The sequence below is a fragment of the Felis catus genome, chromosome A1 (genome assembly GCF_018350175.1).
Source record: "Felis catus isolate Fca126 chromosome A1, F.catus_Fca126_mat1.0, whole genome shotgun sequence".
Lineage (NCBI taxonomy): Eukaryota > Metazoa > Chordata > Mammalia > Carnivora > Felidae > Felis > Felis catus.
The window spans coordinates 31,925,948-31,940,941 of record NC_058368.1 but is presented as its reverse complement, the minus strand read 5'-3'; the positions used below and the strand labels follow the sequence as shown (position 1 = coordinate 31,940,941).

Here is a 14,994-nt window from a genome sequence, read left to right as displayed (position 1 = left end):
CAAACCACGAGATCATGACCTGATCCAAAATCAAGAGTCGGACGCTTAACCGACTGAGCCACCCAGATGCTCACCTGTAATTTTTTTAATGTATAACTAGAAAGTCACTCCATATATGTGGTACCATGCCCACTCTGTTCTCTATTTTCTTGAAGAGTCCATAGTATGAAGGAGACACTTTTTGGATTTGAATGATTAAATAACAAATGAAAAGTCATTTTTAAATTTTTTTCTATTCTCTTTCCTCTTTTTTTTCTTTTCTTTGTTCTTTTAGCAAAAAAAAAAAAAAAATCTAGCATATTTCTATTCACAACTTAGTTTTACTTCTAGAAAAAGAAGTCATGAGAAGACATATATTTTGGTGTAGTAGAGGAGATCCTGGGAATACATCTGTTTATAGTTGTCAGGAACTGTGAGGGGTCTGAGATTTTACCCTACACTCAAGCTAACAATTTAGCCTGCCACTGTTTCACAGATACTAATAGAAGCTACAAGATTCCTGCATCAGAGGCAAAGGAACGTATTACTCCTGGCACAGCAGGCAACATGAGCTTCAAGATCACATCGGTTCTCCTTATTGTCCAAGACCTGATACATAGAGGTCTAAATAATTCTGCACACACAGTGATGTGTGTCATAGCAGAGGAACCAGAAGCTTAGGAAAACCCAATCTTACAAAGGAGAGGTTGATGGCAAACTTTCCATCAGTGGCAAACATTACCATTGGTTTCTTCTTTAGAAAATAAATTTGCTATCTTCCCCGGAAAGAGATTCTAACTCTATCATCTGAGGCTGTTTGCTATACAAACATCCTGGGGAAAATAGTCCAGAACAAAATTAACAGTGTCAGGCATAAATCAAAGAGATCCAAGGAGAACTATTCCCAATAGCCAAAACAAGCTAAAATATTACAGATTTATATGTCCTTTTATTTTACTCAGGATTCTTTTCCTCTTGATTAGCATGAGTTGGTATGCATTTAAATTATAATAGGTACACCCCAATTTGATAAAGTTCCTATAATTTTAGACACTACAAAATGAATGTTTCAAAAATGCTTATGTCTCTTTATATTTTTTCTGTTCTCCACTGTGTGAAACTAACCGTTACAGCTTTTTAAACCTAGCGAGTAGTCTCTTTAGCAATTTTCCAACAGAGACTATGTCACTTACTATGTTTTATATTCAGATATCTATGAATAAATAACCTTAGTAAGACACACTTCCAAAGTCAGCGTTGGTAAAATGCTTATAGATGAAAAATTGTTGATTGTCGCTGTGCCAAATGCTCAATGTGCCTCATCCCCGTTGTGATGATCTTACCAAACAAATGAAACAAGAGAGGAACTTCAAATAAATTTCATTTGATCAGAGTGAGTGAGAATGGGAATGGAGGTAGGGAATAAACTGACCACATATGAGTGGAAAGACAAAGTATTGGTAATACATATTCACTAGATTCAACAATAAAAAATTTGCAGTATCATAATTATCAAACTACCAGTTATAATACAATGAAAGGAGCTGTATTTAAAAGTCAAAGAACTTAGGGGTGACTGGGTGGTTCAGTCGGTTAAGCGTCCAACTTCGGCTCAGGTTATGACCTCATGGCTCATGAGTTCAAGCCCTGCATCAGGCTCTGTGCTGACTGACAGCTCAGAGCCTGGAGCCTGTTTTGGATTTCTGTGTGTGTGTCTCTCTCCCCCTACTCCACTCATGCTCTGTCACTCTCACTCTCTCTTTCAAAAATAAATAAACATTAAGAAGAAATTAAACGTCAAAGAACTTAAATAATTTGTGATGCAGATATTGATGCATATAATGGTATCAAAGAGAGCATGGCACATCCTTTGAGAATATTGTGTCAAAGTGTCTGCTAATACTTTTTAAGAGACTATAGCTTTCCTGCACTGGAGAATCCATTTTGTCCAGAAAGGAAGTAGTTTAACTGATTTAGTAAGAATAATACGGACATATGATCATGAATGAATTAAACAAAAAAACGTTTTAAAGAGTCAGCGATGACAGGCACTTCTAAAGTAAGTAAAACGGAAATGAGGAAGAGTCTAAAGGGTTTTAACCTCTGGCCTACCTCAAACCCTTTAAGATCAAATTAAACTGGCACAATAAGCAGTGGATGAAGCAGAGGGACTTAATATCTCAAGTAACCATAATATGAAGAAGGAAAAAAGAATGCTTTAAGAGAAGGAAATATATTAGTAAATGGAAGAGGTTCTATTTTTTTATGTTAAGAAGCAAAAAAAGAAACAAAGTTTACAAACCAAAACTTCATCACCTGATATAACTGCACATTAGGCAATGAATTAGTAAATGGGAATTTATGGAACTAGGAGATCTATACAATAATCGGTTCATTACCAATGTGCCTTTTAGTCAGAAAGTTTCAAATGTAGACAACTTCAGAGTACGAACAAAAGTGTTAACTACAGCACCATGAGTTGTTCTTGTAGTTGTTTTGTCTTGTTTTTCCTTAGTAAATGACACGAATGCAGCTATACACTAGTAAAATAGACTTGCTGTTCACTATGTAACTGCAGCAATTGTTACAACCAACTCTTTAGTGAATAAGTGACTCCTTTTTAAGGATAAATTTACATTAAAACATTCCCATTGCCAAGGAAATGACTGTCACTATGCTTTCAGATGATGAAACCTAATGAAAATAATCACTGATTCCCCTATTCACATCGCAGCCAAGGATGAATATAAGCCTAGAATCCTAGCCAAGTCTAGAGATATAAAAGTTTTTCTAAACTGTAAAACAGAAAGGTTAGGCTAGGTAATATCAAACTTTACTTCATGATAAAAAATAAACCCAGCATGTGACAATTCATAGTCAGATCAGTAGTTATAACTAAATAGCAAGATATGAACAAGATATAGTAATAACTGGCAGAAAAAATGCAGGTATTCTACAGCTAGAAAAAGTAGGGTAGACACAAGTTTTTATATGGTCATATCATCCTCTAATTCTCCTTTTATAAGAAATGTAATGCTTTCAATTATTGTTAAATGATTCTCTTCTATAAATTCATTAAAGGCAAGGACTATCCATTGCTTTCCATTGCTATGCAACAAATAACTGACATTTTATAGAATTTTAGTCATTTTTTTTTATTTGTTCACTTTGTTTTTGGCCAACAGTGAGATGCACATATGTAAAGTGTAAAGCTCAACGAGTTTTGACCAGTGTGTTCAACCATGCAATGCACACCTCTAAATAGATATGACAAATTTCTATAGAGTTCCCTCATTTATCTTTCTAATCAGTCCTTTCCTTCTATTCTGACTTTTTTGAATTATCTTTATATACTTTTGTGATTTTTAGAGTCCATATTTGAAAAGGGTCCCAAGAGTTAGTACATATTTATGTACTGCTTCTTTAACTCAGCATAATGTCTCAGCAACTGAACCATGATTTTGCATGTATCACAAGTGCATTTATCTTTGTTTTTCACTAGTATTCCATTAGATAGGTATTTCGGTATTTAGCAATCTCTGTTTGATAGGTTTATTAAATATATATTGGTACATAACAAATTATAACAAATATGGTGGTTTCAAACAACACACCTTTACTCTCTCTCAGTTTCAATGGGTCAGGAATTCCGGCATGGCTTAACTGGGTCCTCTGCTTCTGGGTCTCTCACAAGTCAGAATTTAAGGAACCAAGCAGGACTGAGGCTTCATTTGAAGGTTCCACTGGGGAAAGAAATGCTTCCATGTTCACAAGGTTACTGGCACATTTCAGTTCCTCACAGGTTGTTGGGACTGTGGGCCTCAGTCCCTTGTTGGTCAGAGGCCATTCTCAGTTTCTTGCTTGCAGACCTCTCCAACATGATGAAGTTTTCTTCGTCAAATCCAGTAAGTGAGAGAGTCTGCGATGATGTAAGCCATAGTCTTACAGAGTCTAATCATGGTAGTGACATCCCATTACCCTTGTTACATTTCTTTGGTTAGAAGGAAGTCCTCAGCTCGGCTCACATAAGAAAGAGATTATATAAGGAACGAATACCAAAACACAGGAATTGTTAGGGTTCATTTTAAAGTCTGCCTGCCACAGTGAATATGGAGGTTATTTTCAGATAATGATTAGTGGTTAGTTACACAGAAGAAAAGTCTTTATTTCACCATTACTTTTAACATATGTACAATGTAATATATAATAGTAAATGTATAAAACACATATGTAAAAACACATATATAAAATATATAGTATTTTTAATATATTACATAACCATATTAATTAGATTTATATATTTTTAATAAATCTTACTCCAGATGAATTAAAATAATTTATTTAAAAATTAAGAAAAAAGGAATACAATACCCAATAAATGTTACACAATTCCAAAAAGCACAGTAGGACTTTTATTGGAATACCAGGAGTAAAGAAAGAGAGAATAGAACAAAAGAAATAACTGATATAACAGTAACTAAGAACTTTATCAAGGCAAGACACCAAACCATTGATCCAGAAAGCTCATAGAACACCAAGCAGGGTAAATATCAAAAAATGACACCTAGACATGGAACTCAAGTTGGAGGAAACTAAATTAAGAGGAAATCTTTAAACCTCCAGTTTCAAATTCCATACATAATAAGCTTGGAGGTTGCCATTTTATACTAACGTAAGTAAAATGCTTAGTAGACTGAAAAATAAATACACTTCTTAGATCCTCAAGTAAGGAGAAGACACGGGGCAAACCACTGCCTCTAAATTTGGAGACAGAAATACAAAGACAGCACAGAGGACTTTTAGGGCAATGAAAGTACTTTGTATGATATTCTAATGATATATGTCATTATACATTTGTCCAATGTATCCAGAATGATTACTAAAAATGAACCCTAAGATAAATTATGGACTTTGGGTAATTATGATATGTCAACGTAGGTTCATTTTGGTAAAAACTCACCATTCGGGTGAGTGATGCTGATAATGGTGAAGGATATGCATGTGTGAGGGCAAGAAGTATACAGAAAATCTCTGTATCTCCCTCTTAACTTTGTTGTAAACCTAAAACTGCTCTAAAAAAAGCCTTAAAAATAAGGAAATCACCAAAAGAAATCATTAAAGATGCCAAATAAAAACAAATAGTTACACTAGTTTAAGACAAAGAAGATATCCAAACAAGGAAAACTACTAGAGATAAAGAGGAGAATTACAAAATGATAAAGAAGTCAGTTCTCACAGAATAGCTAACAATTTCAAATGTTTATGCACCTAACAACAGAGCATCAAAATCTGAGACAAAAACTGAGAACTGAGAAGAAAAAATAGACAAAACCATTAATAGTAGGAGACTCCATACCTATCCGCCAGTAATTGATAGAATAAGAACATTAAAAAAAAAATCAATAAAGAAAAGGTTAGTGTGATCAGCACTAACAAACATAATCTAATTAATATCTATAGAATACTCCATCTAATAAGAGACTACACATTCAAGATTTGACAAGCATTTACCAAAATAGACCAAATTTCAAGGCATAAAGCACATCTGAACAAATTGAATGGAAATCACAGAAAGCATGTTCTCAGGTCATAATAAATTAAATTTAGAATTCAGTAACAGAAATACAGTGTAAGCTGAAAGAAGTCATTTTCTCTGAAGTACACATTATGACAAGGGAGAGTGGGGGAAGACCAACTGTATAGTGGAGACATCTAACAAACACTACCTTAGCCAGATCAAGGTTAACATCAACCATGATAAGTCCTATTTATAGTATGTACCTTTGGTATTATGTGATAAAAATGGAATTCTACCTTTGTATCCTTCCTCCCAAAACATCATAGCCCTAGTCTAATCATAAGAAAAACCACAAATACCAATCAATTCATATTCTACAAACATCTTACGCTTCAAATCTCTCAAGTCTTCAAAAACAAAGTAAATCCAGAAAACGGTCATGGCCCAAAGGAGTCTAGTGAGAAATGGCAATTAAGGGTAGTGTGTTGTCCTGGAGAGAATCCTGGAGCAGAGTGAATTGGTAGCTGCAATTTTATATTTTAAAGAAACTACCAAAAAACAAATTTGTAATCATATTTTACATTTCAAGTAGTAACATGTGAGGTTTATAGTTGCTCCATATCCTCTCCAGCACTTAAAGTTGTCAGTCTTTTTTATTTTAGCAATCTAATAGACTAATCATATGACTAATGATGTTGCACATCTTTTGCCTATTTGTTTAAATTGAGTTTCATTTTCTTGTTATTCATTTTTAATAAGGTATAACTGACATATTATATTAGTTTGAAGTGTACAACATAATGATTCAGTATTTGCACATACTGTGATATGATCATCATGATAAATCCAGCTAAGATCCATCACCATATATAGTTATAAAAACTTCTTTCTTATAATGAGAACTTTTAAGATTTACTCTTTTAGAAACTTCTAAGTACACGTTATAGTTTTATTAACTATAGTCACCATACTGCACATTACATCCCCATGACTTATTTATTTTGTAACTGCAATGTTGTACATTTTGACCACCTTCATGACCACTTTGCCCGCCCACCAGTCCCTGCCTCTGGCAACCACCAAGCTGTTCTTTGTATCTAAGGATTTTTTTTCCTCATCACTGTAACACTCGAAATTATAATGGGTAATAGTTTCCTGTCTTAAATCTATATTATTATTTAATTATCCTATTGGAAAACAGAAGACTTTCCTATCAACTCCATCTCATATGAAACAATAAATATGATTGGAAGTCATCAGAGACAATTTTTGCTGGATCAAATTCTTTGAATCTACACTCTGAAATGTCAGGTTTCCTGTTTTGCTTGCACACATAGAGAAGAAAAAAAATTTTCTTTACAAGCATAAAACTGAAATAATATAATCAGAGGGCTAAAGCCACCAAAGTAATATCTAAATACAGTTTGTACTTTTTTCACATGACGTTAGTCTCTTTGTTGGTGTTCTGAAATTCCTGTTTTTTTTAATAATAAAAAAATAGGCTATGTCTAGTAAAGAATATATAGTGTGACTATTGGCAGTAACCCATTATTACTATATTTAAATAAGAAAAATAATTTTAAGATATTCCAGATATTATACGAAATCACAGATATATGGGCAATGAAAAAATGAAGCAGATTTTACTGTGAATGAACATGGTATTCAAGGCTACGTGCATCCTCCAAATCAAAAACTTCCTTAAATTTTTAGCCAAGTTCTCTTATGGACATAGGACTTCCAGTGTTAAATTGGCTGACCAATTTTCAATGTGACAATTATCATAAAATAAAAATTCTGTTCCATTAGGATGGAGACCTATGATTGTATCTTTTTCTTTTATATTTGAACTTCAAAGATTCTCATCACAAACTCATTGAGAAAAAAATCATTTTTTTAATTATTTAAAAAAAAAACTAGCTCAAATGATTTTACCAAAAAATATCATTGTACATCACTGCATTCTTTATCTTTTCTAAATATACACAGCATGTTCTTGTACTTGAGTGTAATTAACATAACTAGTAACTTTCTTGGTAATAAACCTTTGTTTTTCTTTAAAATGTTGATAGGTATGGTACATTGTGCCCCCACTTTTAATTTCTCCCTTTTATTTTTGGCAGTAGGCAAGGTGTCTTGCTGTCTCTGTAATATTAATGGTTGAACATTTCTTGCAAAGAATAGAATACAGTGTGCTGTAGGAATTGCATAAAAAATCTTCAGTGAATGGAAAAAAGATCCTGGGACCTTGGATGTCAGTTCCAGGAGAGACAAATTTATAGGTATAACAATCTATCTTTTAAAACTGATGTCTAAGGTCCTAGAGGCCGTTCCCCTATCACTAAGAATTTTTCATGCATTTCCTACAATACAAAAAACTGTGAGTATAACATTTAGACATTTTTGCTGCACATAAAAGGAACCTTGTCAGTTCTGTTCTAGGTCCATACACAAAATAAATTTTAATATTAGATTAACACTTTATTTTAAAAAATCACACTTTACACCACTGCAAAAAACAAATCTTAAAAGCTTGCTCAGCAATTTCGTATTTCACCAGGAACCAATAATAAAGCAGCCATCTGCCCTTGTAGTTTAGCAGGCATACCACGTGAGGTATGTTCTCTTTGGAGCTCGCTTGAAGAGGTGTGGTATCACTCAGACCTGCAGCAGGAATACAAATGACTTGCACTACTGGCCTGAAGGGCTAAGTGAGCTCTTCAAAGTGACATTTGCCATGAAGTGCCTAGGGCATTGAAAAAACACTGTCGCTCGAGAAGGCTAAAATACTGGACAACACAGTACTAGGGGAATTATGTTAAAACTGCTTGAAACAGCATTAAAGTATTGAATAATCAATAGGGCCATGTAGGCAAAAGAACTGATTCCACCTACAGAGTAATAATTTCTTCTCAAATATTCATTTCTGTTTATGACCAAAGTGACATTACTTTGTCAGATTCAAGCAAAAGAGTACAACAATCTGGATTCCACCAATCCATGAGCATAGTATATATCATTATTTATTTAGTCTTACTTTTGTTTTTACAGGCAATATTTTATACTTTTCAGTGTACAGGTCTTGTGCATATTTAATTGTATTTACCACCAAATATTTCATGCTTTGGATATTGTAATGTATTTTTAAATTTTCATTTCATCTTTTATTTCTAGTAGAAGTAATGTATATCATTAACAGTGGTGCTGTTTACCCATAAATACATACTTTTCATAACTCAGTTGCCTGTGCACTTAAAAATAGTGAATTTTACTATATGTAAATTGTGTCTATAAAGTTAGTTCAAGAATAGTTCTGATAATGTACTTCTTTACAGGATTTTGCAGACAAATGAAAAGATTCCTATAACATGCTTGTTATAGCTCTAAAAAAATATGTACTTGACAAAAATTGGCTATTATCATTTATGAATTCTGTATTTATACATATTTTCTTTACCGTAAGTTAAAGGTTCATTACAATATACATACTGGGGAATTCATACAGAATATTATCTGCATATATTAGCATAATATATTATTAGACATTTAAAAAAATTTTAGCTTTATTGACCTAAGATCGTGTAAAGACCGGAAATGTAATTCTTTGGTTTAAATCCTCCAATCTGAGCCCTCTGAAATCATTCTTAGTTGTGTGCTGTTAATATTCCTGCTCACAACTCATTCTTACTTGCCCAGAATTCAGCTGTTTCACTTTTTTTTTTTTTTTTTTTTTGGAGAGAGCAAGAGGGGGGGAAAGGGCAGAGAGAGAGACAGAGAGAGAGAGAGACAGAGAGAGAGAGACAATATCCCAAGCAGGCTCTACACTCAGCAGGGAGCCCAATGTGGAGCTCAATTCCATGACCCTGGGATCATGACCTGAGCCAAAAACCGAGTCATATGCTCAACTGACTAATCCACCCAGGCACCCTAACTCTGTTTCACTTCTAACTTTGTAATAGTTATGCTCAGAAATTTTCACTTGTGTGCTTTGCTCACATTTTTCCTTAAAGTTTTTTGCTGACACAAAATACATACCTCCTAGTCCTAGTTATTTAATTTTTTTTTAAGTTTATTTATTTTTGAGACACAGAGAGAGTGTGAGCAGAGGAGGGGCAGAGAGAAAGGGAGCCATAGAATCTGAGGCAGGCTCCAGGCTCTGAGCTGTCAGCACAGAGCCTGACATGAGGCTTGAAACCACGAACCACGAGATCATAACCTGAGCCGAAGTTGGATACTCAACTGACTGAGCCACCCAGGTGCCACCCCTCCCTCAGTCTTAATCTTAGAATAGAGTGATTGTGTGGTATTAGATACCAAGTTTTGTTGTGTTCATGTGCTTCACCATTTATTATTATTAGATCAACTATCTTTTCTTCCATCTACCACATTCCTGGCAATAGATATCCAAATCTATCTGGAGTAGATTTATCAATATGTAACATTATAGTAATTTATAGTAGTAGTAATAATAATAATAATAATAATAATAGTAAATAGATATTTAATGTACTACATAGAAGGCAGCTGTAAGTGTTTTCTACATGTAGACCATTTAATCCCTAAGACATGAATGAACTGGGTACTAATTATACTCTTATTTGCAGAGTTGGTAGGACAGAGTGATTAAATAGCTTTCTAATTTCCCATAACCTTTAACGAACTTCAAAACAAGGGAGTCTGAATTCAGTAGCCAAGATCTCAAATGTTATATTCTTTTACATACCACTCAAAATTCTCTTTTTGAATAAGATGAGTACCTTTAGTTACAATGAATTAAGGGTCTTAAATGATCCATGGTTAAATCAATGCATTTTATATCCTCAAGCTAAAACATAATGATGGGCATCGATCTTATATTTTTAATATTTAAGTTCAAGGTGACTATGTATTCAAAACTCACTTTCAAACTTATACGATGTAGCTTTCACAATCTACCTTTAAAATGTTAGTCCTCCTTGGGCAATTAACTTGGTTTCCAAGTAAGAATGAATGACATTTTGTTTTCATAAAACAGGATATGTCCCTGTGCTTCAATTAACTTATATCTTAAAGATATGCATTAACTCTAGGTTCTTAGATGCCTTTAAGAAGTTTTGGCCACATAAATTTTGAAGGTATTTCTGAGTAAGTTGCTTAAACATAATAAATACACAATGAATAATATTATACAATTTGAAATAATGAAGACATTATTTTTGCCTGTATTACTCTTGCTTCTTCAACTAACGGCTCTGACATTGCATTTAATTAGCCTTGAACTCAGTAAAACATATATACACATATATGTTTGTGTGTGTGTGTGTGTGTGTGTGTGTATGCTCTCTCTATATATTGTATGCAGATCTTCTTAGCTTATAAAACTGAAACATGACTGTCAGAAAGACACAAAGATCACAGTTGCTCAGATCAATCTTCATTTTAGATGAATACTTTGATCCAAGTAAAATCCTGTTAAGAAGCTCATGTGTAATTTCTACTTAGGGTGATGAAATGAAATCTAGTTTGATTCAATATATTATATTTGGATTCCTTGAAAAGATATAGGTATTTGATTAGTGGCCTATTTGTGCTCAGTTTTATGACATTCTTTATTCACAAAATGAGTTTTGATACAGCTTTTAAAAATCAGTGGTGATATGGATCTGTCTTCATCATCACATCCTGGGCTATGCAATATGTGTCTTCTACAGTTTTATGCTGCTTAGTTTTAGGTGTTTTTGAAAATAAGGCCACTGGCAACAGCTTCCAGCAAAGAATGTGGTGTAGTAAACACCTATTTTACATTTATTCTTCATTTTTTTAAACTTTTTTAAACATTTATTTATTTTTGAGAAACAGAGATGCAGCATAAGCAGGGGAGGGGTAGCGAGAGAGGGAGACACAGAATCAAAGCAGCTCCAGGCTCTGTGCTCTGAGCACAGAGCCCAACGTGGGGCTCAAACTCACAGACTATGAGATCATGACCTGAGTCAAAGTCGGATGCTTAACTGACTGAGCCACCCAGGCACCCCACGTTCATTCTTCACTTTAATTTTGTTGCTGAGGACTACTAAAAACAGGCAAAGAAAGATATTTTTTGGCCTAATATTTTTAAAAATTCAGTGGCCCTTGTTATCTATTACACTACAGAAAATATACATAAAGCTTGGAGTAAATTTACAAAAACAGTAAAACTGAGATAAATGGATTCTGTTATTTGGACTTCTACCTTTTTGAAATGAATCATATTTCATATGGATGATGATGACAACAACAATAATACAACAATAGCAGCAACAGCAATAAGCCACTAAAAGTATGATTGAAAAGAAAAATTAAAAGAATTATAAAGGCAGGTCAGTAAGTAGATCTGAAAATGACAGTATTAGAAATCAAAATCAGTAAATATCACTTGGTTAAATATTTTCCAAGTAACAGAACAGGACAAAGGGAAAACAGAAGAGAGTTAATTTTAAAATATCTATGCAATAATACAAAGATGGTAAATATGATGGCAGTGTGTTTCTACTTGAATTATCATCAAATTTGTTCAGATCTTTCCTTACTGTAACCTGAAGGAAGCCCTTGCAATCTTAGCAGCCATTTTGAGACTGTTCCTCTTAACCACTTTCTTCTGTCTCAGTTCAAATGTTAGGAGCCATACAGTCTTAGCCTTTAATTGGGACCTTAATTGGGCCTTTGGTGCCCTAATTATGAATAAGGTAATTATAGTAATTATAGGTGAATTAGAGTAATAATTAGTAATTATAAAAAAGTCAACCTAAAGTACATTTGATATATACTTTCAAAATAGATGTTTAAAGTGATAGCTCTCACCTCAAACATCATGATATAGTCTACTTGGTGTATTTCATTATACATGGACTTGGAGTTCAGGAAATCAAAAAAAAAATAATATATATATATATGCATATGTTATAAATGTAATTAAAAATATATATACTTCTTGTAATGAGTTTAATTCTTAGACTATCCCCCATGCTTCAAAGAAAAATAGTATATGTTTGCCCTTTTGGAACAGATAAAGATTTTTTTCCCTAAATTATATGAATAAGTCCTATAAATTAGTAGTGATCAGTACATTTGCCTTGTCAGATGTATGAAAATGTGTGCACAGGTCTGATGACATATTTTGGAGACAATAATTTCGATTTATTTTGTGGGTGCCTGGGTGGCTCAGTTGGTTAAGCATCCGACTCATGATTTAGGCTCAGGTCATGATCTCATGGTTCGTGAGTTCCAGCCCCACATCGAGCTCTGCACTGGCTGTGTTGAGCCTACATTGGATTTTGTCTCCCTCTCTCTCTGCCTGTCCCCCACATGTGATCACTCACTCTCTCTCTCTCTCTCTCTGTCTCTCTCTCTCTCAAAAACAAATAAATAAACATTTAAGATATAAAGTCTCTGGTCATAAAAACTTTTAAGAGTCCACCATACAATTTCTCTTAAGTCATAAGGTTATAACAATTGACTAAGAAGAAACAAGTCTGGATTAGGTGATTGACATGCATCCCATTTAACCTGACAACAAACCTACAGTGGTTGGGATGGGGATGATACTATGCCTTTAAAAAAAAAAAAAAAAAAAGTTTTTATTTGAGTACAAGTGACACACAATGTTACATAAGCTTAAGGTATACAAAATAGGGATTCATCATCTCTATATGTTATGCTATATTCACCACAAGTGCAGGCACCATCTGTTATCATATGCTGTTACAATACATTGACTATATTCCTTATGCTGTACCTTTATTTCCGTGCCTTATTCATTCCATAACTGCAAGCATGTATCTCCCACTCCCCTGCACCTATCTTGCCCATCCCTCCAATCCCTTTCCCTCTGGCAATCATCAGTTTGTTCTCTGTATTTACAGGCCTGATTCTGCATTTTGTTTATTCCTTTGCTTTGTTTTTAGATTCCACATATGAGTGAAATCATACATTTGTCTTTCTTAGTCTAATTTCACTTAGCATAATACCCTCTGGTCCATCCATTTACTCATCCACGGACACTCAGTTTCCTTCCATATGCTGGCTATTGTAAATAATGCTGCAACAAGCACAAACAAGGTACATATATATTTTTGAATTGGTATTTTTTTTTTTTTGCTTTGAGTAAATACCCAGTAGTGATATTAGATCATAGCGTATTCCTTTTTTCAATTTTTTGAGAAAACTCCATACTGTTTTCCACCAACAGTGCATGACAGTTCCTCTTTCTCCACATCCTCACCAACACTTGTTATTTCTTGTCTTTTTGATTCTATCCATTCTTACAGATGTAAGGTGGTATCTCATTGTGGTTTTGATTTGCAGTTCCCTGATAATTAGTAATGTTGAACATCTTTTCATGTGTCTGTTGGCCATCTGTATGTCTTCTTTGGGAAAATGTCTCATATTCAGTTCTTCCACCTAATTTTAATCTGATTGTTGGTTTCTTGGGTGCTGAGTTGTATAGTTTATGTATTTTGGATACTAATCCCTTATCAGATTTACAATTTGCAAATATCTTCTCCCATTCAGTAGATTGCCTTCTTGTTTTGTGGATAGTTTCATTCACTCTTCAAAAGTGAATACTTTTTATTTTGATGTAGTTTCAATATTTTATTTTTACTTTTGTTTTCCTTGCCTTAGGATATTATGCTCATTTTAAAAATGTTTAAATAATTAGCCTAATACCATACAGCTAAACAATAAATGAAAGTGTTGGGAACTGAGCACAGATTCAATTCTAAAACCCATGCTCTTTTCAAAATGCAAGGCCATCATTTTTGTAGGTGAATCACTAAAAATATAAATGAATGTGTTATTAGCTTGAATTTCTAGATATTTTAGAAAATTAATTTTTTTTTTCTACCAATTTATGTTAAAGGATCAAATGATACACTTTACCGCATCATTAAAGTGACTCCTTCTAGTATCAGAACTACTTTCTTTAGAGATGTCCCACTTATTTTCTTTTTGCCTGTTGCTCACATTTCTTAAAAATCTTCCCTCATCATCCCCTTCCCATAATGATATATTCTTTTCTAATGAAATAGAATACAATTAGCGCATTCTAATTTTAACCGAATCTATGGTGCTGATTCAGCATAACAGACACACAGCCAATGCATTTGTTACAAATGCCTTGACTAGAACTTTGGCAAAAACAGTGATCAAATTAACCTAATGTAGTTTATCACTTAGACCACTTTCATCTTGTTGCTGCTTTACAGGATTGTTAGGGAAATAGTTATCAAACTCTCAGACAACTATCAAATCCTAGCCCAGCCACTTGCAGCTATGTGATACTGAGCTGTAGTACTCTTCTGAAAAATGAAGATATAAAATCTATTTTTCATATTTGTTGAGAGTTAAGAGATAATATAAAAACTACCTGACTGTATGTCCAGCCACATAATAGGAATGGATGGTAATAAATTGTAGCCATAATTATGAAAAGACCCTAAAGAAGTTTTGATGAAAATGCATCCTAATGATTATTTATAGCC

At 33.6% G+C, this 14,994-nt stretch overlaps 1 long non-coding RNA gene across 3 annotated transcripts in view; it reads right to left on the bottom strand.

Moving 5' to 3' along the window:
* LOC109498249 overlaps positions 1-14,994 on the bottom strand; it is a 193,805-nt gene that overhangs the window by 149,017 nt on the left and 29,794 nt on the right. The window contains exon 3 of one of the 3 annotated variants that reach the window (XR_006595302.1): positions 1,676-8,161. The exons of the other annotated variants lie outside the window; for them this stretch is intronic. This is a non-coding gene — a long non-coding RNA (uncharacterized LOC109498249). Of the gene's footprint in view, positions 1-1,675; positions 8,162-14,994 lie in introns of those variants that run through there. 3 annotated transcript variants of the gene reach the window in all.